The following is a 27853-nucleotide window of genomic DNA, read 5'->3' on the forward strand; positions in this document are numbered from 1 at the left end:
TGTCTAATAGCCAGCAATGTTGAGTGCGAATGGTCAAAATGCACAAAACTGCAAAAACATTAACATACATATAAAAGTATAATCCCCCAGTGACAATTACATACCATTTAGAACTTTAAACACTTAGAATAAACAAATCTTAAATATATACAGGACTGACACAGGAAGCTGTTGCTGTGGTCTGTTCCAAACCAGGAGATGTACCTGGGCCCTCAAAACACTTGGGGACCCGAGGTTTCTCCCTCAGTGATGAAGCCCGGGAGTAACTGCCTGGGGCCCCGGAGGGTGAGGGTGGTGCCAGTTACATGTTCTGGGGGACGTAGTATGCAGGAGGGGTTGGAGAGCCGACGTAGTTGACCTGGTGAACCGTGGTAGGACACAGCGTGTCGTGGATGTGTGGCTGGTTCACCGGTGGCCAGGGTGCTACATAGTGATATGCAGGCTCCATTGGGATGCAGGGCGCATAGGTGGGAAGAGGTTGCTGGTTGAAGTGCTCAGTCATGACTGGGTAGTAGACTGCCCCCTGAGACACTGGAGCAGCCTCCACATTTGGGGCAAAACCTACAGCACAGTGGAAGAGAAAATAGCACAGTAAGTTACGTTCTCCTTCTATCTTAAAGAAAAGACAGTTCACACACTAGAATCCCTATATATACACAATAGAGCTGTGTAACTTCACATGGCAAGAATGAGTCTGAATTTTGCACCAAAAAAAAGTATTTAAAAAAAAAAAAAGCAGCCACTTTGATAACTTTGTTCTCCATGTGGGGGAGGACTGGGATGACCAGGAAAAATAATTTCTGATTCTGCTCCACAGGTTCTGAAACATCTCACCTACCATTAGGAGGGAACTCTGGAAGGCCCCAATTGTCATTGGATCTCCCAGCATCTGTGTACTGCTGCTGCAGAGACTGCTCGGTCATGGGCTGGGCCGTGCTGAAGCCCTGGTACTGCTCCGTGGGAGACTGCTGGTACATCTGCTGTACCATGGGGTTCCAGTAGCTCTCATGATACCACCGAGAGGCAAGCAAACAAACACCATCAAAAGAACGGCTGAAACATGCTGCCGACTGTAAATTAAATATTGACAAGTAAAAGCCCATAAACTGAGTGCATTCTGTATTAAACAACATTATCCAGGGATGGAAACATGACTCCCATTGCCAGCAGTTTGATCCATTCAGAGTTCTACTATGGGTTTAATAAGACACAGCCAAGCTGGTTAACAAGCACATATTAAAACCTGGAATGGGTGAAACTGCTATACAACAGGAGTCTTATTTCCATCCCCGTTAACCCATTCAAAGGATGAACTGAAATAACTATAGAAAATGAAAAAGATCTTGCAGACGGAATATGCAAAAGGCAAGTCCGATACTTTACTGTTGAACACACACCTGGATTTTAATTAGGTGAGAAAGGACGGGTCTGGAGCCCAAAGTTACTCTTCAAAAGACTAGTTCTAACCAATATGTGTGCTCACAAAACTGAAGAGCTTACACAGCAGCATACCTACAGGAGCTCAGTGGAACCCAGTACCACACGCCAAGAGCGTAAATAACTTTGTTGTTCATAGATGCACGTGACATTCTCTTGAGAACCTTGCAAAGCTAACACTCAAACTCGTTCACCGAAGAGCATAATGCAGGTCAACAGCAAAAGGATTTCCATTTCCATAAACACTGAAAACTGTACCATGTAAACGGCAGAGGGAGATACATATTAGTCAAGACAATCCATAACACTGTAAGCCATAATATTTGCTGAAATCAGAACAAACAAGTCAATACTTACCTGCACACCCATGTTGAAGTAATACTGGACAACCTTGTAATCTACAAAGGGAACCGGACATGTGCTATTTAGAGATACTTCAAAGCACACAGCAAGCTCAACACTTATCTGCTTAACCCTACAGTTGAAGTTGGGCAGCAGTGTGGAGCTATGGACTCTTGACCGGAGAGTTGTGGGTTCAATCCCTGGTAGGGGACACTGTTGCTGTACCCTTGAGCAAGGTACTTTACCTAGATTGCTCCAGTAAAAACCCAACTGTATGAATGGGTAATTGTATGTAAAAAAAAAATAACAACAATTGTAGGTCGCCCTGGATAAGGATAATAATAATAAAGTTGGTTTTATGAGCACAAAACCGAACTTGATTTAATAAATATAAATAAACCTGTCATTAAAACAGTCCTAAGGTGTTGTGATGGTGCCCTAGAACTGCTGCACAACCTCCACTTTAAAATTCTAAAAAAGTGTTCATAACCAAACAGACGTATTTAAAGCGGTCAATATCCCAGCCCATATAATCTGAACGTAAACGTCACTTAATAGTAAATGGTAAAAAAAATGAAATAAGATCAGGCTTTACAGAAAGTGTAATTGCAGTATGAAATTACTAAAGCCATGCCTTGTTGCAGTCACAGTAATGTGGGCGGTGTGCTCACCTCTCGGGAGGTCGTACCCATTTGGATCACAGGAGTAGAGTGGCAGGGGAGGGGGGGCACTCACAGGCTCCCCCAGCTCATTCACAAACAGCAGGGCTCCCGGGGGGTACGACACGGACAGGGGGGGCAGCACAACTGCAGGGAAGCAGGAGACATGCAGGACAAGCACACATGACTACAAGTCATTTACTAGTTTATTTTGTATTCTTGTTAAACAATAGTTCCTGACACAGCAGACATTACTTACTACACACTGATATCCACTATCTAGCCTCTTATTATCACTAGTGCCTGTAGGCTTGTGTGGAAGATCTTTTGTTATTTGGCATGCTTTAAAAAAATTAAAAAAATAAATAAATTCTGCTTTGAAATCTACTTTCACCAAATTCTATGATCATGTACTGATGAAGCAAAGGCTGCAACACTCAAGAGACAAGCTATGACATATAGGGATGTATTCAGCAGATCTAAAGAGCGACCGATTGAAATACTACCACATTTGATAATAAAAATAACCTGTGCTTGTCTGTTTTCTAGTTGCTTGATCAAGAGTTTGTCATCAAAAACATGGCTGGGTAACCCACCTCATGCCCTCACCACACTCTGTGTGAACAAGACATCTCCTACCCTCTGTCCCAAGAGAGAACTATAGGTACAGAAGTTATGAAAATCAAACTAGACAGCGGATGGAAGTGTTTTTTAGTGTATTTCAGACTGTACTGTAGAAAACCAAGAAAAGCCCATTAGAAAGATTTAAACAGTGATATTTACTGGAGATCCAACACTATTTACATTAAACAGACCGCAGTGTTATAGGAATTATTTTTCTTGTGTAATAAAGCATTTTTTGGGGGATGTTGCACAACACCCAGCCTACACTGCAATGTCACTATATATGTATTTGTGCAAACTGCTCTCACGTGCTGGTCTCAAAGGCATTCTGGAGGTAAACACTTACAGAAACATGCAATTAGCAGCGCGAATGTGCATCCATATTCAATACAGAGAAATATGCATTGGCCAAGTATTCCAGAGTGAAGCTACAGTTCGTGTAGATCTGTGCATGTCTAAAGATTTCATTTTTCCACACTACTTTTTTGATATGCAAAATAGAATTCTGCAGTGCAATTACCAAATAAATAACTTTTACTAATGCGCACATCCAACCAAAAACACACTGTATAAATCAAGTGTCATTGTAGCGTGCAACTACATATAAAACTGGGTAAAATGACAAGCAGTCATAAAAACCAGATGGCAAACCGACACCTACACAATGAAATTTGTCAGGACGCCAAACTAAACAGATTTGTAGGTTAACTCTGGAATATACTGACTGGTACGCAGTCCTCACATTTTGTTGCATTCCAATATACTGAACCTGTACACAAAACCAAATGGATTTGACTCAGAGCACTTCTACAAAATTATACAACAACCGGGCACTGCTCTCCCATTCCCAGCAGCTCCCTTAAAGGAAAAGATGACACCAATTAACGACACTTGTTCTAAAACTGCTGCTTAGCGAGGAAACGCTACAGACACTCAAACCCTGCTCTGAAGTGAACTCCTTTAGTGGACTGCAATGATTTATTTCAGACAGAAGTAAATAAATAACTATTTTAACCTTGGTAATAATATAGCACCCATGTTTATTGACTCTTAATTGCTTATCCTCTTCGTGCCCTCTGGCACACAAGGCAGCGATGACAGTTACCCAACCCTGGGCCTGGCTTTCTGCTGTGCCCCAGCTCAGGTGGAGTCTCTTCCAAGTTCTCTTTCTTTAGCCTTCAGGTGTCCAACGCAAGGCTTCCTTTGTGATGTCACTGCCATCTTTACGAAGGACAGCCAATCCTCTTCCATCTGCTTCTAGTAAGGATGGTCTTGATGCTTGGTCAGTTTGAGAAGGCTGTGGTTGGAACCTGCCTGTGGCCAGAAGATGCGCACGATGTTCCTCAGACAGTCTGTGAGGAAGCTGGCATGTTTTTTCAGGTTGTAATCTGGAGATCCACACAGCAGTTCTGGTAGATCCTGAGCTTGGTCTTTTTGCTGTATTTTCCTTGATTTCCACACTGACTTCAGCTTGAAGAAAATGCTTCTTGCTCTGTCCAGTCTGGGACACTCTCATTATTACCTTCAACACTTCACGACAATGCAATTAAACCCTTAAATTATATCACCCCTTCTCTTCCATCCAGAACCCCCTGCGTTTGTAGCAGGCAATGCATCTAGAATAGGACTCAATTTGTAGTTCTGACTATGGAGTCTATTTAACTGATCTCTAAAACCTGCAGCAGAAACAATTTTGGATTTTTTTTATTGTTTGTTTTTTAGTTTTAAAACAGAACTCAGAAATTCACTTAAGAGAATCTTAAAAGCCCTGTTGGATGTTTCATTTAACGATCTGAATGTGGTACTTGGATCATCCGCTCCTCAAATCAACCCTGCATCTCTTATTAAAAAAAAAATCATATTAAACAAAACAGCAAGGTTAGTGGAAGAATAAAAATCTTATAACTAAAAAAGATGATTCAACACCAACTAAGAGACACTTGAGAGAATAAACTTATTTTCAGACAAAGCACAGTAGAAGGAACTGCTATATACTGCTGCCCAGTAGTGTATTTCAAGGCATGCCTTGCTTGCATGTTTTGTATGGCTACGAATATTCTATCTAAACACCACAAGGCCTTTAAACAGAGTGCTTCACCAGTGGGCAAAACTGGTGTTACTGAAGTAGTGCTGGGTGCCAAGGAATTTAATTGACTTCAGATTGACAAATCTAAAGCAAAATGTCCTAGTCGTAATTGTGACTGATTAAGTTAGTCATTGGTAAAGCTGCTTCTGCATTAATGAACACTGGTTAACTTATTAATTGTCTAAAACAGTATACCCCCCCCCCCCCCGATAGCTTCTGCAAGGCTTGCTTCAGGCAATCAAAGTACAGTCAAACCTGTCGTAGAAGTTTTACGTTTTTATTGACTCCGGAACAGAGACTCAGTAGAGTAGAGACAAGTTGAGTAAATGAGTTTAATAGTTTGCAAACTAGAGAATACTCTCAACACACGTGGTGTTAGAAAAACATCGAGTAGAGTTCTGACTACGCAGAGCCAGTAAACATAATATATACCTTGCAACCTACAGTTATTGCGAGCCAATCACAGAAGCTTAACTCAATATACGTCAGGTAGCAACAGCTTGGAAGATCAAGAGGAGACCAATCATATACAACAAAAACAACTTCGTCCTACATGCAAGCAGACTGTCTGTCTTAATATTCTGACTAAAATCGGTAACATTTCTTAAGAAGTGGATGCAGCTTGCGGTTACAAAGTAAAGAGAGCTTCTTCTTTCTGGCTAGCAATTAAAAACTTTCCGTTCCTTATATGGGTTTTGTCGCCTCTGCACCTGCTAAGGGAAATGAGGACAACATGCACAACAACAATTTTATCTCTCATATGAAACTAAATACTTTATAAACTACAAACTACATAAATGATATATCTCAGGTTCCACAAACCTTAGAAGCTTGATACACGTTATTTTAATGCATATGACAATGTTATTTTAATGCATAACAAATTATTCTTCCACAAACCTCTGACAGGTGGGCAGCAGTGTGGAGTAGTGGTTAGGGCTCTGGACTCTTGACCAGAGGGTTGTGGGTTCAATCCGAGGTGGGGGACACTGCTGCTGTACCCTTGAGCAAGGTACTTTACCTAGATTGCTCCAGTAAAAACCCAACTGTATAAATGGGTAATTGTATGTGTAAAAAAAAAAATAATAATAATGTAATTGTATGTATAAATAATGTGATATCTTGTAACAATTGTAAGTCGCCCTGGATAAGGGCGTCTGCTAAGAAATAAATAATAATAATAATAATAAACCCTGGAAACACAGCACTCTGGATATTCAGAGTGGTCAGACTGTTTGCTTGGCACACTTGGCATTACCTGGTCGTGTGACGGGGTGGGGGGGCACAATGACTGGCTGCACGGTAGACTGGGGAGGGGCTGCAGGGGACTGGGAGCTGGCTGTGGAGCCGGAGGTGAACACAGTGGCTGAAGCAGCGTTGACACAGGACAAGGAGTTCACCGAGGAGTTCACCAAAACCTTAGACAACAGATATATATATATATAATATATATATACACACACACATAGATACAAATAGTCTTTTTACAAGATACAAACTGCTAGATCATTTTTTTAAATTTTTTTTTCTTAATTTATTTATTTATTTATTTATTTATTTTAATTGCACACCTGTGTATGTACACTTCTTATTGTCAGTGCCTCAGATAATTGGAGAGTTACCTGCTGGGAGTAACTGTAAGTGGCAACGGCATCTTGCAGTGATCCAGCATGAGTCCCCCCTTCCTGAATGGACTACAAGATTCCAGGTCCAACATTTACATCATCAAATACAAGAAAAACTACAATGCAGGGATTATGGGCAGCAATAAAATCACAATTTCTATAATTACACCAGTTTCATGTTTTAATTTCCACTCTTACATTTTTATTTAAAAAAACAGGGATATATAAAACTTAAAATAAAGGGATATTTTCAATACAACTTGGTACAAAGTGAAAGTGGCGAATCCCAGCCTGCGAGGCTGTGATAACATTCTTACCAGGTTAGTGGTGGACTCCGCAGCAGCATACACAGATGGACTCTGGAATCCAGCCTCTGCGATAAAGCACAACATCAGGTCGGATTATATTATTTGTAACATGCCACAGCAATGCAATTATCCCTTCATTAACACACAGGTGCAAGGACCTTAGTGCCCTAAAGACAAGGAAACAGAAACACATGTCTGTTTAATACAGTCCAAAAACAAATAGCTATTTATTCAGCACCTGTCTCACCGCTTTATAAAACCCCCACCCCAAAAAAGGTGATTTTATTTGTTCATTTTTTACCAGTAACATAATATGCAAAAATGTCAACCGAGGTGCAGGCAGATTGAACTTCTATTAAAAACAGGGTGGAAATACTGTTCCCATCGACACCCCACTGATATTCTGTATGGGACATTTCAATTTGACATAAACAGATGAAGCTCAAATCAGAAAATGACTTCAACACTTGTATCTGAAAAGAAGATGCACACCTGACAGGAGTTTTAACATACAGGTCAACAGCAGACCCCACACGATTTAGCAGCTGAAAGCTACAACCTAGCTCATTGGATTCCAATTACAGTGCGGTGGAAACCCATTGCTGTGCTGGATCTTGCCCGTTCACCATGCAGCACAAAGATATTTGTGCTCCAACATCAAATCTGCAGGGTAATTGAGCGCTAACAGCACATCTGGGAGGTGACTTCCATCTATTCAATCACAGATAACATGCCCGTGCTGCAACCAACATGAAGATCAGACGGATAATCGGCTAGATAGGGACACTCGCTACAAGACCACAATCTGTTGTTAAAAATAAGCGTACTGATGATATCAAACAGTGCAGGATGTGAATCTATCCGCTGACAAATTCATTTAAATGGAACAAGATAGCATTACTTTTTAATCAAATGCTGAATCTGAGGCCGTATTAGGTTTCACAGGAAATCAAGTGAAATTACAACATCACAGTTTAACTGCAATGAAAACGGAAAGCGTGGAAATAGCCATCTGTTGCCACATGAACTCCTGATTAAGACACCAGCCAGGGTACTGTTGTCACGAACCTGTGCACTATGCTTTTCTCAAAGTCCCCTTGAACATACCGGTATCTTTGTGTATTTTAAACACATTCAGCTGATCGATATTTAAGGATGTGGGTTAACTGAAAAACCTGCAGAGCACAGTGTTCATAAAACTGCAGCCCACACTATGACCTGCACTGCACCTTGCTGCCTCCTCATGTTATACCATGGAGGCCAGACTGTGGGTTTGGTGGAAGAATGACAAAAACAGACTGTCAGTGAGAGAAAGTAGCAAAGATGCAGGCGCCATCGCACTCAAAGACAAATCCCAGGGTTGAAGATAATAAGGCAGATAGCAGCAGCAGCAGCAGCAGGAGGAGCAGGAGGACGGTCTAACTGCAGCAGACAATGAGGGAATCGCAAACAGCTACAGTATGACAACTGGACAAATTGGGGGCCCTACACAGCATGCATACTTTAACAAACATGACAAAGTGCAAGGATGGAAACATAAATAAAACAAAAGTTTAAAAAAAAACACACTCAACAATAATATCTTAATATTCTGAAGGATTATACTGAAATATACAAACTGCCAGGATTAATGCAGAGGCCAGTTTATTCTTCACACCACATTACCACCACAAAAATGGGGGGAATTTTCTACAAGGTCCCAGCAATTTAGCAGTCGTTTATTATAAGTTACTTCTTACAACACAAATTCACTTAACACAAATTTCCCGTTAGTACGAACTATTTTGGAGCCCTCCCAGAGAAGAAATGTGAATGAAATGACATGACCCAGTGTAAAGGATATTGGGAAATGTATTAACTTGAATCCACATTAGCGTCTCTGTACTATATTTTAATGCTGTTTGGGGACAAGAAAACACTTTGTCATCCATGCTAAAAAAAACAGGATACAATAATACAGGCTTATGTGGATGCAAGTCGTCAGGGTTTCCAATTTGCTCAATACCTGATGTTGAGGATGCCTTGCTTTTGTGGTTTAAAAATGTCTGTGATCAGAATGGGACACGCAGGTTTCAAGTGCAGTTCAACACGTCTGCATAGAACTTCCCCATTTAAAGTTTGTTTTTATCCCTGCTGCTGCCTCAAGTATAAAACAAACCTTCTTCATCGATCATTTTGCGGTGGCTGTTTATTTCAACTTGAATGCAAAATGCTACATTTGGAACTAATCTATGTTGATGACACACTTGTTGATGCATAATCACTCACAGGAATGCACACATTATGTGATTATTCAAGTAAGTGGTGATCCAGGAGATTGGCGTTTCTAAAATTATATTAATATCCAAGCAAAAGCAAAGTAAAACACCAACACCACACAGGCTGCAGTAAAAATCAAAAGGTGGCAGAAAGGATAGCAGGTTTTAAACCAGGGCAAATATATTCTACACATGTCGACTTAAAAGGAGTGCATTTCAAACAAAACAGCATACATCCCCCTATTTAAAATAATGATCTGGCAACACTGGAAAAATGCCATTCGATTCTGTATGCCTGTTGAGTCATTTCAACGTTGCTGTCGTTCTACCACCGTGTTCAAACAAGACAGTGTGTACTAACCTGGATCAATGTAAATGTAATCCTCAGGATATTCACCTAAAAGGACAGAAAAAAAATAATAAAATAAAATAGCTACATAAAAGCAACACAGGCATTCAGATCTGACCCTAATCTAAAGCCACCGCCATTTTTTGTTTGGTATTTGTCGTCAGAAATCACTCAGATGTGGAACACAGGTGAAAGCACTTTTGTATGGGTGTGCTCCTCCAATCAAGATAAGCGAAAGGGCTTGTATCGAGGACTATTAAAAAGGTGAATCGATTAGAAACCCACCTACTATAAAAGGTGTTAAGATGGCATTTTATCAATTTGACTTCTACAACTTTCCATGCTGCTGTAAAGCAATGCAAACATCGGAGACTCTGACACAGGCTTAAAACATGAAACCAAATGAATTGCATCCTTCACACAAAACAGCTTATCCCCAAGTAAAAGACCAGGGGCCGGTTGCACAAAAGGTCTTAAATGCATTTAAGACCACTTCTTGGACTTAGACTTAAAATTTAAGCCCAAAATAAATAAGACCCGTTGCACAAAAAGTCTTAATTTGAGCCTGGTCTTAAATTTAAGTCCTTTTTTAAGCCTCCCTCTCACCAGGCTTAAACGGAAAAAAAGTATCTGTTGCTATAGAAGCCAACATGGCAGCAGCACTAATAGCTTTTGCTGAATTTTTAAATGAAAGGCCATTTCGTAGGGAAAGAGTATTTAAGGACAGGCACAATCCCTTAGAGAATTTAAATAACATTGCTGTGTTTGAACGACTGCGTTTCCACAATGAGGACGTATTAACTTTAGTGGAAATGTTAAAAGATGACTTGGAGCCTGCAGCTAACAGAAGCCACAGCATCCCCACAGTTATTCAAGTTTGTGTGGAAATTCGTTTCTATGCCACTGGAAGTTTTTTAAATGTTGTTGGAGACTTCACAGGAATTCACAAATCGTCAGCCAGCAGGATTGTCCACCGCGTATCTCAGTCACTGAAAAGAAAACTGAACCACTTCATTACGTTTTCAACAGACCCGTCCAAACTGCGGAAACTTAAAGGAAGGTTTTATGAGATCGCTGGATTTCCAAATGTTGTGGGTGCGGTTGATGGCAAACATATTAAAATTCAGGCTCCATATCAGAACGAGAATATATATGTCAACAGAAAGGGTTATCATTCAATTAACGTACAAATAATTTCGGATCCTAACCTCCTTATTAGCAACATTGTAGTGCAGTGGCCAGGCAGCACCCATGACTCAAGAATATTGCTCAACAGTTCAATCCACACCGCTTTTGACATCTTGGGGATAGTGGTTATGCCTTAAAACCGTGGCTTATGACGCCCTATCTCAACCCTCAAAGTCCTGCACAGGCCAATTACAATCGGGCTCATTCCAAAACACGGAACACAGTAGAAAGATGCATCGGGGTGTGGAAGCGGCGTTTTCACATCCTACACGGAGAGATCCGAATGGCTTCAGATAGGGTGTGTGCAATTATATGTGCAACAGCAGCACTACACAATTTTGCAAGGTATGGATGATTTTTTTTCAAGTTATATTATGATGTTTGTCGAATGCAAAGCTGTTTAACTTTCAATTTACAATACATGTATATATGTTTTACCGTGTTTTTGTAGGATATTACTTTACAATTATAAACATGTATGTATGGCTAGGACAAAACTGTTCCTTCTTTATTACAGACTACGAAATCTTGGAGACCCTGCAGATTTCCCTCTCCCTGATGACTCAGTACCACAGGATACATGTCCATGCAATGCAGAAGCAGGGAGTGCAACAAGAACTGTGCTGACTAATCATTTTTTCCAATAGGAACAAAAAATATTTTATTTAATTATACACATTCTCAATATAACAACTCTTAATAATAATAATAATAATAATAATAATAATAATAATAATAATAATAATAATAATAATAATAGTGACCCTATACCAATTCCTTCCCGTTTATTGACCCTGTTCTAATTGGGCTATTTTTAATTTTAGCATTTTCCCTTTCCAACAAAAGATTTCCCTTTTGCAATTCCAGCACTTCAATAAAAATGTCTTCTTTTTGTACTTTGGTTTTTCTTTTTTTGGTGGGAACGGGGCTGTCATCTTCAAAATCTGTAAATAAACACATCAATAAATAACTTATTTTTAAATATTCAGTTTTTTTGTATGTAGAATTCATGTGATTTGTTTATTTTGTAAATGGGTGCCGAGTACCTGAAACATAAAGCCTGCATTGTGGAAATGTTTAACTGTTGATAAACATGGGGACGCGTAGGCAAAGTATTTCAAAAACGTTACCAATTAAGAAAACATACAACATTCAGTCAAAATGAGCACTTCATTTCTTGGGATACGTGTGCTTTGTATTGTACACAAACTTACTTAGCACAGTGTCGATATCGAAGGACTCCTGCTACAGTTCCACTGAGTCGTTAGGATGCCACGGTAATGTAAATACGATTTCACTGCACGGTTCTATAAAAAACGTTGAAGTTCATTTATGTATTTATTGTATTTACCTAAACAAGATTTATACTGTCTTGAAACTGAGTGATTACCAGATTTTTTTTCACAAGACCTCCACTAAAACAGAGTGGGATTTTGAATATAGGAATACTACCGACTGGATACATTTTTAATTAAAACGGTATTTGAAAATATAGACACAAACTAACTTATTTTAATTTACCTGCTGTTACCATCACCGTGGCATCCTCTATTCCCGTCTCTACACCCCCTTCAATTCCATTGAAAATGGGACTTGTTTCCCCATAAATATCTATTATTAAAGATGTTAACTGGGAAAGTTTTTCAAAAGGGCCGCCTCCAGTTTTTGGTTTCTTTTTTGAATATTCTTTTTTGGCCTCAGCCAGCAGATTTTTCCATTTTTTAAAAATTTCATTTACAGTGCGATTTACGGCTGGGTTGATGGCATTTACCCGTCCAGTAATTTCTTGCCAGGCTTTATTTTTGTCCGAATTTTTTAATGACACCCCTAACCTCCACAATATTATTTCTTTTTTAATAATTACTTCTTCTACAATTGCCAATTTTTCTTCTTCGCTAAAATAAATTTTCTTCACTTTGCCGTCGCCAGACATTTTTTTTTTCAAACAGACTCGAAAAAATAAGACCGGTCTTCGTTGCTTAGCAACAGTAGCTGAAGCCCAGTCTTACGTAAGACCTGCTAAGTTTTGCTTTGTGCAACAGACTTATCTCAAGGTCTTACGTTAGACCAATTTCGCTGGACTTGAACTAAGTCTTAGACTTAAGTTAAGACTTTTTTTGTGCAACCGGCCCCAGGTGTCTCTTTGCAGGACTATACAGCACGTTAACAGAATAACTCTGCAAAGGTCTCCTGCTCACGACTGTTGCTCCGTTCATCCATATCGTCCTCAAATGAAGCCATGGCCTGCTTTCCAGAGGAGCTGGGTTCCCTTCTCAACCGGAAGGTGGCAGGAGGGGGGGGCAAGTGGAGGGGAAACTCCTTGTCCCTGAAAAATCAAAAACATAACCGTCACATGAACACGTTTTTAAATACACAAGCCAGTGCACAAGCAGCATGTGCTCTTTTGAATACACAGTTGGGGCAAAGCTCCAATCCTATCCCAGTGAGGACAGCCTAATAATGCACAGGTTTGTTTTGGTAGGCCACACTTACTTGGGTGATCTATTAAGACAATATATAAATGCATTGACGCGACACAGCCATCTACAATTTCTTTGTGTCGCATGGCTTGTATTGGATGGCAGGGACGCCACATTAAAATGAGCTATGCTGTTAAATCATTCTTACAGTATGCAACAATACAGTATGGGGTGCTGTGCGATGCAAGCTGATTTTCACCCGCTCAAGGTCAGAGCGGCCAGTAAGCACGCTTGTGGGTAGCCTTCCTCGGACCTCTAAAGAGTGGATATCGGCTTGTATCGTTCAGCACCCTATATGATATTCTATATACTGCAGAGTTCAGGAAAAGATTACAAGGACAGAATCATGATTCTGAGTGCAGCTGTGCAAAGTATGCCGTTATCTGGCTACTTTCAGGGAAATAAATGTTTTATTGTGTCAATAAAACTGGCCTCACCTGACCTTGTGCAAGCAGGAGTTATCTGGTCAAAATGTTGCTGACACACAGAGATAAGCCGACATTAAACTTTTCACGCAAAGGGGGGTACAAACTGTATAAAAACAGCAGGCACTTGGAGGTGCATTCGAGAAGCATAAAGATCTTCCATGAACTCACACCAGCGCAGTGTCTGATGCTTTCTTCCAGAAATTGGGAACGGATATAATTGCTTGATTTCTGTTTATCTAGTGGCCTTATTGTGTCTAATAATAATATTGGGATCAATAAAGGAAACTTGTTCTATTCTTGCTGTGTGCGCTCCTCCACAGAGAGAAACATATATAATACAGTTTCCTTACAATACTTCATGCTAAAAGCATGCAGGGGAACTTACTGGCAGGGGCGGGAAGGCAGTCTCATCCCCCTCCTCTAGCTCATAGAAGGTGATGGTCCCATTCAGGCCTGTGGCTCCTCCCCATTGTCGGGCACAAAGGTGAACTGGCACTCTTTATTCACACAGGGCATCTGCTGGCAACTCCGGCTATAGGAACTCCAGGAACATGGACCCTTAACATCAAGTGGCTCAAGCACACCTTTCAACCCAATGCTGCGTGGCCAGTGCAGCATGAATGGTGAAAAGACTAAATTCAAGCATATCTTTCACATAGAGAACTGCTCAGATCAAGTTCATAAAAACATCCCGCTTACAATGCTAAATAAAACATCAGCTAAAAATATAAAAACTGTTGTGCTCCTAAAACCAAAAATAAAACAACACAAAAGTGTCAAATCTCATGAAGACAAACTCGGATTTAACCAATTTCCTGAACCAGCCAAATTTAGCATTCACTTAACACTAATTTCCTGTTTGTGCAAATTATTTCAAAGCTTCCTCTCCAGGGAAAAAATCTGAATAAAGCATATTGCGCCAGTTCAAACAGCCGAGTGTAAAGGATATGGAAAAATATATTAAATGTGCATCCAGATTAGCACCTCTGTATCGTATTTTTGTGCATTATCCTTGCAGACAAAAGTGGAGGTGTTGAAAGCAGGGGATAATTCACTCCCATACAAGAAGATGCTGAAGCAAATTTCAACATTCCCATGAACACTTTCTCAACCATTATGAAAAATCGGGGTACAATACAGGCCAATGAACAGCAAAACCGTGGATGCAATCATCAGCATTTCCCAATACCCTGATGTTGAGGACGCCTTGCTTTTGTGGTCTAAAAATGTTTGTGATCAGGACGAGACTTGCAGATTTATACTATTACATTTAAAATACTTTCCATTGGTCTGTAATTGAAATTTGATTTCAGGGTTACTGTAACTTCAATAAGAACTGAGAGTATGCATTTGGCTTGGACTCTAAGAATGACTGATAAGACAACATTTTTGCCGGTCCCTTGAAATTTGCATTAATGAGTGTTGACTGTACAGCTATGGACAAAAGTTTTGCATCACTATAGAATTAACTCATTTTGCTTCATAAAGCCAATGAAACCTAATGAATAAATGTTATGTTAAAATATTGAATTACTTGCCACTTTGTAGTTTTCTATATACTTAACGAAATAGGCAAACTGAAAAATGCAGCATTTCAAAAATGTAACATGAAATATTATACTACCATTCTGGCTTCTAGTAGACTTTTGCAATATCATTTTATAATTTCTTTGATTACATGATGTTAAATAAAATCTTATATGATGTCTCAATCGTAAAATTCTAGGTGACGCTAAACTTAGCTGTACTACTAAACTGTATAACATAGTACCCCTCGTGAAACACTGCAAAACATTTGCATTGATTTTCACTGGGTTCCAGGTAACAAACACCTTAAATATCAGTTATTCAGTCACCAACTTCTCACTTGTTTCCCCGATGGAGGTGTGTGTTCATTGTAGAAGTTTTATTTATTTTATTAAATTGTCAACATGCTTAAGAATCTATCCACAATAATACATTTTGCAGAACAGAGTGTTCCCTCATTATTTAATGATTCAAACACAGCAGTATTTATCACACACTTGAAGGGACCTTATGCTTTACAGTACAAGCTCCCTTCACCAATGCACAGCCCTTCATTTTTTTATGTAGCAATTCAAATTAGGGAGCACTGCACTTTAATGACATGCAAACAACTGTAGGCAGTGCTTGAAATGTTAGCTGCACTGATTCCAAAGGAAAACTCCAACAAGATATAGTGTGTCGTGAGCCGGGTTTATTAAATATTAAACAAGACGTGAAAAGTTATGTTCAGAGCAAGCAGAAAAGGAGCTAAATCAGCTGGTTCTGCGACACACTGGACAGCAGCCTTGCCCTTACCGTGACCTGTAGGAGTAGTTATCAAAGCTCTGGTAATAAATTTATAATATACGATGGAATATTTTTAAAGTTCTGATTAATAGGATCTAAACTTTCCTAGACTTCTCTACAAGTAACTAATGTTGAAAAAGTTAAATCAGAAAACAGCAAGCATGCAGACTATGAAAAAAATATTCTTCCAAAAAAGAATGTGTTTCAAAAGCATGCAGCCCAAATAAACATAAAATCTGAAGGGACAGACCGAGCTCTGCAACATATCCATCAGACATCCTGTTATAATTCCCCCCCTTCCAGTTTGGGGCACTGTTCCAGGCTGGCACTGGGTTAACCTGGGTGACTGGTTTCAGGTTCGTCAAAGGGACAAGGTGCCTGGAAAGACACAGCAAAGGAATGAGGGAGGGTTTATACGGCTGGATTCACAGATCCAGAGGAGCATTAACCTTGGATTACTTCAGGTTACCTAGAAAGATAATGCTAATCAGGCCAGAGAAAGTAGCAGTTCATTTTTGCCAGCGTCTTTGAAAACACAAGAATAGGTGCACAGTTAAAATACTAGCTGCATGTTGATAGATTAGTCTAGTCTTTTGTCTGTTAATGCATTGTAAAGTTTAATTGAGACAGTCTGCATCAAAGCACTTCTATCTATACACACACTAAGGCATTTTAATTCATGTTTTTTTTTTCTTTACTAAACATTAAGTCCTTGAGGTTTTCATTTCATCTCAACAGAGGGTGATCTAAAACTTGTAACCCTGCTCGACTGCAAATCTCTTTTGACAATTTATTTGTTCAATAAACCCAGGCTGTTTAAATGTTTGTAATAAAAAAAGAAATGCTTCAAATCCCACTAGAGACTGGTTTACCAAAGCAGTTTACACTATAACTGAAAATTAACACACTATTAATCGTTACAAACTGTTAAGAAACAACGAAGATGGACTCACGTTAGCTTCAAATCATTTTTTCTTGTTTTGAAACATGTTCTTTACTTAACAGAATGGTATAAATACAGACGTGCTCAAATTTGTTGGTACCCTTACAGCTCATTGAAATAATGCTTCATTCCTCCTGAAAAGTGATGAAATTAAGAGCTATTTTATCATGTATACTTGCATGCCTTTGGTATGTCATAGAATAAAGCAAAGAAGCTGTGAAAAGAGATGAATTATTGCTTATTCTACAAAGATATTCTAAAATGGCCTGGACACATTTGTTGGTACCCCTTAGAAAAGATAATAAATAATTGGATTATAGTGATATTTCAAACTAATTAGTTTCTTTAATTAGTATCACACATGTCTCCAATCTTGTAATCAGTCATTCAGCCTATTTAAATGGAGAAAAGTAGTCACTGTGCTGTTTGGTATCATTGTGTGCATCACACTGAACATGGACCAGAGAAAGCAAAGGAGAGAGTTGTCTGAGGAGATCAGAAAGAAACTAATAGACAAGCATGGTAAAGGTAAAGGCTACAAGACCATCTCCAAGCAGCTTGATGTTCCTGTGACAACAGTTGCAAATATTATTAAGAAGTTTAAGGTCCATGGAACTGTAGGCAACCTCCCTGGGCGCGGCCGCAAGAGGAAAATCGACCCCAGATTGAACAGAAGGATAGTGCGAATGGTAGAAAAAGAACCAAGGATAACTGCCAAAGAGATACAAGCTGAACTCCAAGGTGAAGGTACGTCAGTTTCTGATCGCATCATCCGTCGCTTTTTGAGCGAAAGTGGGCTCCATGGAAGAAGACCCAGGAGGACTCTACTTTTGACAGAAAAACATAAAAAAGCCAGACTGGAATTTGCTAAAATGCATATTGACAAGCCACAATCCTTCTGGGAGAATGTCCTTTGGACAGATGAGTCAAAACTGGAGCTTTTTGGCAAGTCACATCAGCTCTACGTTCACAGACGAAAAAATGAAGCTTTCAAAGAAAAGAACACCATACCTACAGTGAAACATGGAGGAGGCTCGGTTATGTTTTGGGGCTGCTTTGCTACGCCTGGCACAGGGTGCCTTGAATCTGTGCAGGGCACAATGAAATCTCAAGACTATCAAGGCATTCTGGAGCGAAACGTCCTGCCCAGTGTCAGAAAGCTCTGTCTCAGTCGCAGGTCATGGGTCCTCCAACAGGATAATGACCCAAAACACACAGCTAAAAGCACCCAAGAATGGATAAGAACAAAACATTGGACTATTCTGAAGTGGCCTTCTATGAGTCCTGATCTGAATCCTATCGAACATCTATGGAAAGAGCTGAAACTTGCAGTCTGGAGAAGGCACCCATCAAACCTGAGACAGCTGGAGCAGTTTGCTCAGGAAGAGTGGGCCAAACTACCTGTTAACAGGTGCAGAAGTCTCATTGAGAGCTACAGAAAACGTTTGATTGCAGTGATTGCCTCTAAAGGTTGTGCAACAAAATATTAGGTTAGCGGTCCCATCATTTTTGTCCATGCCATTTTCATTTGTTTTATTATTTACAATATTATGTTGAATAATAAAATCAAAAGCAAAGTCTGATTTCTATTAAATATGGAATAAACAATGGTGGATGCCAATTACTTTTCAAGTTATTTCAGAGAAAATTGTGCATTCTTCGTTTTTTGTGGAGGGGTACGAACAAATTTGAGCATGTCTGTATATGCAGCGATTCACTTTGCATATTGCTTTTAAGTAGTGTAGTTTCTCATCTCACTTTTCACCCAGCTCCTCTATAAAAACCGTGACTGCACTGCTGTGATGCCCAACCTCTTGGATAAAAGCATTGTAGTACTTCCCGCCAGGCTCCAAGCGAACCTGGAACACAACCAGTTTACAAGTCACTAGACAGGGAGACACCAGCTATTCAAACACTGCTGTGCTCAACACAACGGGGCAAATCCAGTAAGGGGTCTTCAGCAGAAAGGAGGTGAGGGGGGGTTCTGCAGACTGTGGTGAACCAGGGGGGTCTTTTGCAGGATTGTCTCAACAAACAGTCATCTAACCACAAGCACCAGTAACACTGTTAGGAAGTAATGTACTGTATTTATCACTGAACATCAATAATTCAACATGTATGATTTACGTATTCTCATGTGCAAAAAAAAACAAACAATCAAACACTATTACCTGACATTTTTCTCCCAAGCAGTACAGCCTCCCAGCAAACACCATGTAGTTAGTTTTCTGAAGCTCTGTTAAATAAATCATTGTTTTCATTGGTATAAATAATCCTCCAAAGCATACAAATATTGTACCCCCCAAATTGTAAAAAAGCATATATTACATACAAGTTTTTTGATTTGCATAATTGGTATACAAGTATATATAACACCCGATTGGCACATCTGTTCCATAACTCAACACTAAACCAAAATACTGAAAGCGAAGCATGTGCATTGAGAAGAACATGTTGGGTGAACTGAAGACAACCTTCTGTGCAAAGCTTTTACCTTTCCTGCTGTCGTGCCAGACGTCAAACTCAACACTGCGGTAGATAGACGGGTCCAAAGCTTTCAGCACCTCGTAAGGAAAAGAGGTCTTTGCTGGGCCGTCTGCAGGCTGAAAAGTTTAAAAGGAACACATTGGGATTGCTTAAAAAATGCCCTTGTAAGCATTAAGGCTTCTGTGCACTCAACTATGAAAAAAATAAAGAAGAAAGGGATGGTCTTGTTTGTTTACATCCCGCGGGGGTTACTTGCAGCAATTATTATTATTACTTATTTCTTAGCAGACGCCCTTATCCAGGGCGACTTACAATTGTTACAAGATATTGTTACATTATACATTATTTCACATTATACAGATATCACATTATTTTACATACAATTACCCATTTATACAGTTGGGTTTTTACTGGAGCAATCTAGGTAAAGTACCTTGCTCAAGTGCAGGAGTGTCTCCACAGCAAGTATACCAGCTGGGGATTGAACCCACAACACTCTGGTCAAGAGTCCAGAGCCCTAACCACTACTCCACACTGCTGCAATTGGATGTTTGGTAGCATAAAATTCATATGGATTTCAATCCAGTTTCATAGGATTGCAGGAGAAACATCTGAGTAACAAATGTTTTGTTGTTATTTTGTCATGATTTTTCTAGTCGATAATGAATTCAAGTGGACCACCAGAGGAACAGCATTCGCTGCATGGGGATTCACAGCACAGCATTCGCTGCATGGGGATTCACAGGAACAGCATTCGCTGCATAGGGATTCACAGGAAGGGTAACCTGATGTACCTTTTTCACCCCAATATCGGTGTACTCTAGGATCACCTCTCACCTTCTGTTCTTCTGGTCCAGATTTGGATTTCTCTTCAGAAGGATTATCACCCTCAGTCACCTCCCAGTCCTCCTTACTGCACATTTAACAAAAGGAAGAATACCAATTACCAGAAAACATGCAACACGAACTCAAAACACTTTTTATTGCCCCATCTACAGACACAAATGCCGTTGAAATCTTTATGATTGTTTCCGACTTTGGTTACTCAAATCTTGAGAAATTTATATATACAGACGTGCTCAAATTTGTTGGTACCCCTCCACAAAAAACGAAGAATGCACAATTTTCTCTGAAATAACTTGAAACTGACAAAAGTAATTGGCATCCACCATTGTTTATTCCATATTTAATAGAAATCAGACTTTGCTTTTGATTTTTTTATTCAACATAATATTGTAAATAATAAAACAAATGAAAATGGCATGGACAAAAATGATGGGACCGCTAACCTAATATTTTGTTGCACAACCTTTAGAGGCAATCACTGCAATCAAACGTTTTCTGTAGCTCTCAATGAGACTTCTGCACCTGTTAACAGGTAGTTTGGCCCACTCTTCCTGAGCAAACTGCTCCAGCTGTCTCAGGTTTGATGGGTGCCTTCTCCAGACTGCAAGTTTCAGCTCTTTCCATAGATGTTCGATAGGATTCAGATCAGGACTCATAGAAGGCCACTTCAGAATAGTCCAATGTTTTGTTCTTATCCATTCTTGGGTGCTTTTAGCTGTGTGTTTTGGGTCATTATCCTGTTGGAGGACCCATGACCTGCGACTGAGACAGAGCTTTCTGACACTGGGCAGGACGTTTCGCTCCAGAATGCCTTGATAGTCTTGAGATTTCATTGTGCCCTGCACAGATTCAAGGCACCCTGTGCCAGGCGTAGCAAAGCAGCCCCAAAACATAACCGAGCCTCCTCCATGTTTCACTGTAGGTATGGTGTTCTTTTCTTTGAAAGCTTCATTTTTTCGTCTGTGAACGTAGAGCTGATGTGACTTGCCAAAAAGCTCCAGTTTTGACTCATCTGTCCAAAGGACATTCTCCCAGAAGGATTGTGGCTTGTCAATATGCATTTTAGCAAATTCCAGTCTGGCTTTTTTATGTTTTTCTTTCAAAAGTGGAGTCCTCCTGGGTCTTCTTCCATGGAGCCCACTTTCACTCAAAAAGTGACGGATGGTGCGATCAGAAACTAACGTACCTTCACCTTGGAGTTCAGCTTGTATCTCTTTGGCAGTTACCCTTGGTTCTTTTTCTACCATTCGCACTATCCTTCTGTTCAATCTGGGGTCGATTTTCCTCTTGCGGCCGCGCCCAGGGAGGTTGGCTACAGTTCCATGGACCTTAAACATCTTAATAATATTTGCAACTGTTGTCACAGGAACATCAAGCTGCTTGGAGATGGTCTTGTAGCCTTTACCTTTACCATGCTTGTCTATTAGTTTCTTTCTGATCTCCTCAGACAACTCTCTCCTTTGCTTTCTCTGGTCCATGTTCAGTGTGATGCACACAATGATACCAAACAGCACAGTGACTACTTTTCTCCATTTAAATAGGCTGAATGACTGATTACAAGATTGGAGACATGTGTGATACTAATTAAAGAAACTAATTAGTTTGAAATATCACTATAATCCAATTATTTATTATCTTTTCTAAGGGGTACCAACAAATGTGTCCAGGCCATTTTAGAATATCTTTGTAGAATAAGCAATAATTCATCTCTTTTCACAGCTTCTTTGCTTTATTCTATGACATACCAAAGGCATGCAAGTATACATGATAAAATAGCTCTTAATTTCATCACTTTTCAGGAGGAATGAAGCATTATTTCAATGAGCTGTAAGGCTACCAACAAATTTGAGCACGTCTGTATATAGAAAATATTTTTTTCCTCTATTGCTCGTTGTTTAAAGGCTTCCGTGGTTTTCCTAATTTTATGATTTTTTTTTTTTGTTTCCTGGACTTGAGAAATCGTGTGAACTCTGTCAACTCTTCCACCAGTTCAGACGCTCACAATGTTACATCTACACTTTCATGTTATATTAAATGGTACCGCGTACACAGTCGTAGACCAATGCTGAGGAAGCAGCCAATACCATGAAAAGACCTCAATCCTAATCTGACATTAAATGTTAGATATTAACTCAAAGGCTGACTTCTTGTTTGCTGAGGGGCAATTGTGGTTCTTCTCATCACTGGTTTCGAAGTTGGCGTCCTCACTGCACATCGAGGAGCTGTTGCGGTACCGCCTCCCCCCACTGCCGTGGAACACATCCAGGGCAGAGTGAATCTCCTCCTCCTCGATCCCAAACACATCCTTGTACAGGACCTCATACAGGACAGCTGCAGGGGAAGGAAACACACACACACTGAGGGCTCGCTCTATTCTGGTCACAGACAGGCCCATTTATTCAATCTTCATCATTTATTTTTAAATTGAATATAATGCTAATATTTGCATTGTTCAATTATCCTTTCACAATTTGCCTTAGTGAGCTCTCTGAGCAAAAAATAAATAATTAAAAACTAGACATTCAAAATGTTGGGGGGGGAGGGAGAGTAAAATACAGCAATAACACTGAAAGTTGTGCTATAAACTCCTGTTTATCCCAAAGTTTACAGCTGGTCCAAAGATAATAAATAAATATAAAACAAGGCTAGATGCTTTAAGTGGCAGATTTGCAAAGCTTACTGTATGCATCAGGGGTAAAGTTTACTACAACTTTCTGAAAGGAATTAAAAGCTCTATGTTTAAAATAACTTCATTGAAGGGCTTTGCCTGTGTCGAAGTTTTAAACATTACCAAAATTGAATTCCAAACTGCCCTTTTTATTAAAATGAACATTTCTTCCAATGTGTGTAATTGTTAAAAGGGATGACTTGCACTTGCAATAGATTAAAGTTAAGCCTTGTGCCGATACCCAGTCTGCGGGTCCTTCAGTAACACATTCCTTGTTAAAAGTGTCCTTAAGCAAATCGGCCAGATAAGGAGACAAGCATTTGTTGTAAAGAGAAGCCGTTACAAAAACTATGCATAGTAGATGACTTGCAGGAGGAAAAGCTCCCCAAGGTTACAGATTGAATTGGTAGCTGTAGACTAGTTTCTGACTCCCTCCAAACAAGTAATTTTCTTCAGGAAATGCAGTTATTGATGGCTGAATTTTTTTCAAAGGACAGAATACTAAGCACGCTCAGACATTCTAACCCTGTACATTAACTCCCTGTTCTGTCCCTGACTAACACGTCACAGATTTCAAAGCAACAGCCTGAATTCTGGAATAGAACAGTCTTGGGAAAAGACTAATACTTGTAGAACTGCTGAAGCTATAGCTAATCCATCGTTAATCCAGGCAAAGAGAAGTAGCATTTCAGCATTCTCAGATCTAAAATGTTTTAGGGACATGTTCATTAACAACAACGGAATAATGACTTTGGGATAGTTTAGGATTGAACCAAACTTAAAATACAAAATGGAGGAAAATAAACCATATTTGGTGTAACAAGTACTAACCTTGGCACACTGCTGCAGCAGCAGGGTAGTGTTTTGGATACACATTATCATAGTGGCCATTGTAAGAACAGCACAGCACAACCTGAAACACACAAATAACAACCAACTACAGGTCAGACTGGAGATCTTGCTCTTTAAAACACATATCATCTTGCCTGTAAAATGACCAATGCATTGGATGTAGTCTTATGTTCGTTCACATTGTAATGTACTCCTATATTTACTAACGGAGCACATTTTTAAAGGCTTCGTTATGTCATGAGGGAAAGTCCTTCATAGGACTGGTGTCTTATTAGATCGCAATCAAACTTGCTTATAATTAACTACATTACAACACAGACATACCAAATATGGATGTTTTACTGGAGAGTAAATGAACCCAGTCTTGTGCTTGTGTTCTCTTTGTTAGACTCTATTGAAAGAAGTGCCTTATCTGCTGCATGACCTCTTCATTGAGTTTTTTCCTAGAAAGGTGGCTCCCCCTGCTGAACTGTTATTTTATACAGTGTGTATCCTGCACCAGCTGGGCTTGTAAAAAAGCCTATCAGCAATGACACAGATAAGATGAAAATGATCTATGTAGACGACAGCTGGATGGATTAGGTAGAAAAAGGCACAAAGCCATATTAAAAAAAGGCATAAATCAATTAGTTGTGAATAGAAGGGAGCAATGTGTGGAGAAGACAACATTTTAAAGAGACCTAATCAATGACTTAACTATGTTTATACGGTAATCTAAAAAGCAGCGCGGAGCTCTTATGATTTGCCAATTATATCCTGCAACACAGAATATGGAGGTAAATAGAGGTTGCTGGTTCCTCGGTCCCATTGGCCTGAGAAAGTGTGAGACGCCTGTCCACCTGCAATAAAACTTGCTACAGAAAGGGGCGCTCTCTGTATGTACAATATGTCAAACTTACTTTAAGGTGCAGTGCATAGATTTTGGTAAAACTAAAGCAGAAATACAAGCGACACACTTGTAACAAGACAATCCTACAAGAGCTTATAAAATAGTGTTTAATATGGGGGGGAAAAAGTGTTCACTCCATTCAACACTGCAGACCAGGTATCTGGAATGTTTAGATTTTTATTTTGATGTCTGCAGTGTTAAATCAAATATATGCAATTAGCAACACATTTAAAACACTGGACACCAGGCAATTATGGCTGCTACGGTTTCATAGGCTGTATGTGAATACAGTCCTAAGTGAACTGGAAAACAGCGCAGACTAGAAAGACAATAGCATGTGTTAAGTAATACAGCACTGTAGAAGTCATGCAAACCAGTACATGCATTGCTTTCAAAGCTGACACCTAAACTGGACTATCAGGGTACCACTGGTCCAAACCGAGAGAGGCCCCTGCTGAAACAAACTCAGTACTACCTTTTCTTTGTAATCCTCATCAGCAACTTCGGTAGGTGGTTTCCCTGGATGACGATATATAATGAAGCGACGTCTACAGCAGGCAAAGAAAACCAGATTACACAATTAACTCCCCCTGTACAACAAATTACAGTAGAGTCTCGCTAATCAGAACCCGTTCGGACCAGACCCTGCTCAGATTAGTGATTTAAAAAAAAAAAAACTATAGATGCTACTGTAAATGATTTACACCCTTATCACAGATTTTTGAAGTTTGGTCTATACAGCTGCTATTCGCATGCATGTCATTATTGTTCTTCCCTGGTTTGGATTATGGGTCAGATTAGGACAGTTCCACAATTTCAGCTGTACATTTCAGATACTTTACAGAGGAGGGTAATCACAAATGGCTTTTTACTTGATCATAGCATCTCAACCATTTAGCACTAATTAAGATAGAAAAATTATTTGTCTGCCTTTCTTGACAAGGGAGAAGTGCTCATAAAATACCTTGGTGTCGGACGTACTCAGATGAACTGATTTATCCATGTTGGGATGGTATCAAAATATCTGTGATGTTGGAGGACTTGGGTACACATTTTTTTTCTATGTGTAATATCAGACCCTTATCAATACACTACAACAGAAGCAATCTTCCTTCTTGATTGTAACTCATATATGTGTGTTGGACATACATGTCTGAAATAACTTTGTACAAATGTTAATATATAACTTAACAGAATTATAATGTAACATAATTACTTACAAGTGCTTATTAAACAGGAAAAACCTTTCAGTAAATCACAATGCAGTTCAAAATCACAAAAATAATAATTACTGTACAATATATCTGTGGATACACATCAATCGTCACACAGTTGCATTCAGTTTGAGGTCAGGGCTGCGGTACACAGTGTCACTCTGTGCAGAGCTGTGAGGGGAAGCTCTCATGGTGCCCGACTCTAGCCAGTGTCCCTCATCATTTCACAAGCACCAAAGAAGCAGCCAACAACCAGTATAATTCATCACAATTAAGAGCAGCACCTCAAACTTCACTTACTTATACATTAAAGAAAGAGCTTTAATCTCCACCTGGCCAGCGGTTTCCTACAAGAAAAATTAAAAACATAAATTAGCTTCAGGAAAAAACCCTCAACCAACACAAGCATTTAACAGAGGGCTCATACCTTTGGGTCTTCCAACCGCTCCAAATACTTTTCAAAGGACCATTCAACAAATTGGAATAAGCAAGACAACATGTTATAATTCAGTGATGGTATACCGCAGTACAGTCTGCAATACAATAATATTACCCTATTTGTACAATTACAGGGGTGCACATAAGACTCCTATTACATGGCACTTGGATCCATTCCTGGTTTCCTAGGAGTTTAATAAGACACACCTGAGCTTGTTAGCTACACACTGCCTAATCAAACTTGCAGTAAAACCTGGAATGGGTGAAAATGCTATGCAATATGAGCGATTTCCATCACTGTAATTACCATTTTGTTTCACACTGGTGCAAGAGCTACTCGGACACATGTCCTGTATTGTACTCTATGTTTTGAAAATCAACCTATGGACATGTGTTTTATAAACAGTTATACATTTAAAAATAACAATAAAAAAAACATTTAAAAATCACAACAAACAAATGCCAGAAAAACAACATCTGTATATTTACTAAATTCTTAAATGTTTTTTTTTTTAGTTTTCGTTAATATTTAATCAATAAATTACTTACAGGCTCAAAGTTGCATCGGTTGGCCCTCATAAAGGAGACACATGCCTTCCTGATGTGCTGGTGGTAATTCTGAGAGTAATAAAGCTGGGGGGAACCATTTATACAACGTAATCACCCAGGAAATACAGGTCAAATTGAAGAAAAAGAAGAGAGATTCCACTTTCCATTTGAACAAACCAATGGCAAATCAAACTACTGTATGTAAATGTCAAAATATTCAGCTGCCAACCCACTACTTGCGTGGTACAGTTGTATATTCCACTTCACGCAATTACACTAAACGTCCCAGTATACCAGATAATTTCCATGATAATATAAATAAAGCAAATATTTTCTCATTACAGCGCAGTAAAAGTACATGCAAGTACAAATGCCAATGTACAGTAGGCAGCAACTTACTCAGTTTGACAGCTAACTTATTTATTTCCATTTTATCTCAGAACTCAAATACACGTTTTTGTATCTTACCTGTTCAGAAACAGCTCTAAACAGACAAGAGGCGTCTCTTGCTGTAATTTTTCTATGTAAACCCAAACTGGCCAGGTATTTACCCATGTTGACCTCGCTCAGCGGCTTCTGCCCAAAATACTTCTTCCAACCGTTCTGCATTTTTAACAAAATAAACTACAAATAATCAAGACTTCTTATTTCCATGTTGTGGAGTACACGAAGAGGAAGCGAAGAAAACCTGTTTTCTCGTCGGCGTTTTATTTTATTTTTTTTGGTTTGTTTGAAAGTTTCCTTTCGAAGAGGCAAGAGCTCCAGACAGCTGGTACAAATCTGCCCAAGTAATACTAGCCTGTAATTGTAAAACAGACTTGAGGTGATAAATGAACAGGCGATGGACTGTTAATTTGAAGTTTTATTATT

General features: G+C 39.4%; 1 pseudogene; it reads right to left on the reverse strand.

Moving 5' to 3' along the window:
- On the reverse strand, positions 1-27592 carry LOC117398351 (putative bifunctional UDP-N-acetylglucosamine transferase and deubiquitinase ALG13; annotated as a pseudogene).
- Positions 27593-27853: the final 261 nt, after the last annotated feature.

Source organism: Acipenser ruthenus, chromosome 23, assembly GCF_902713425.1.
Source record: "Acipenser ruthenus chromosome 23, fAciRut3.2 maternal haplotype, whole genome shotgun sequence".
Lineage (NCBI taxonomy): Eukaryota > Metazoa > Chordata > Actinopteri > Acipenseriformes > Acipenseridae > Acipenser > Acipenser ruthenus.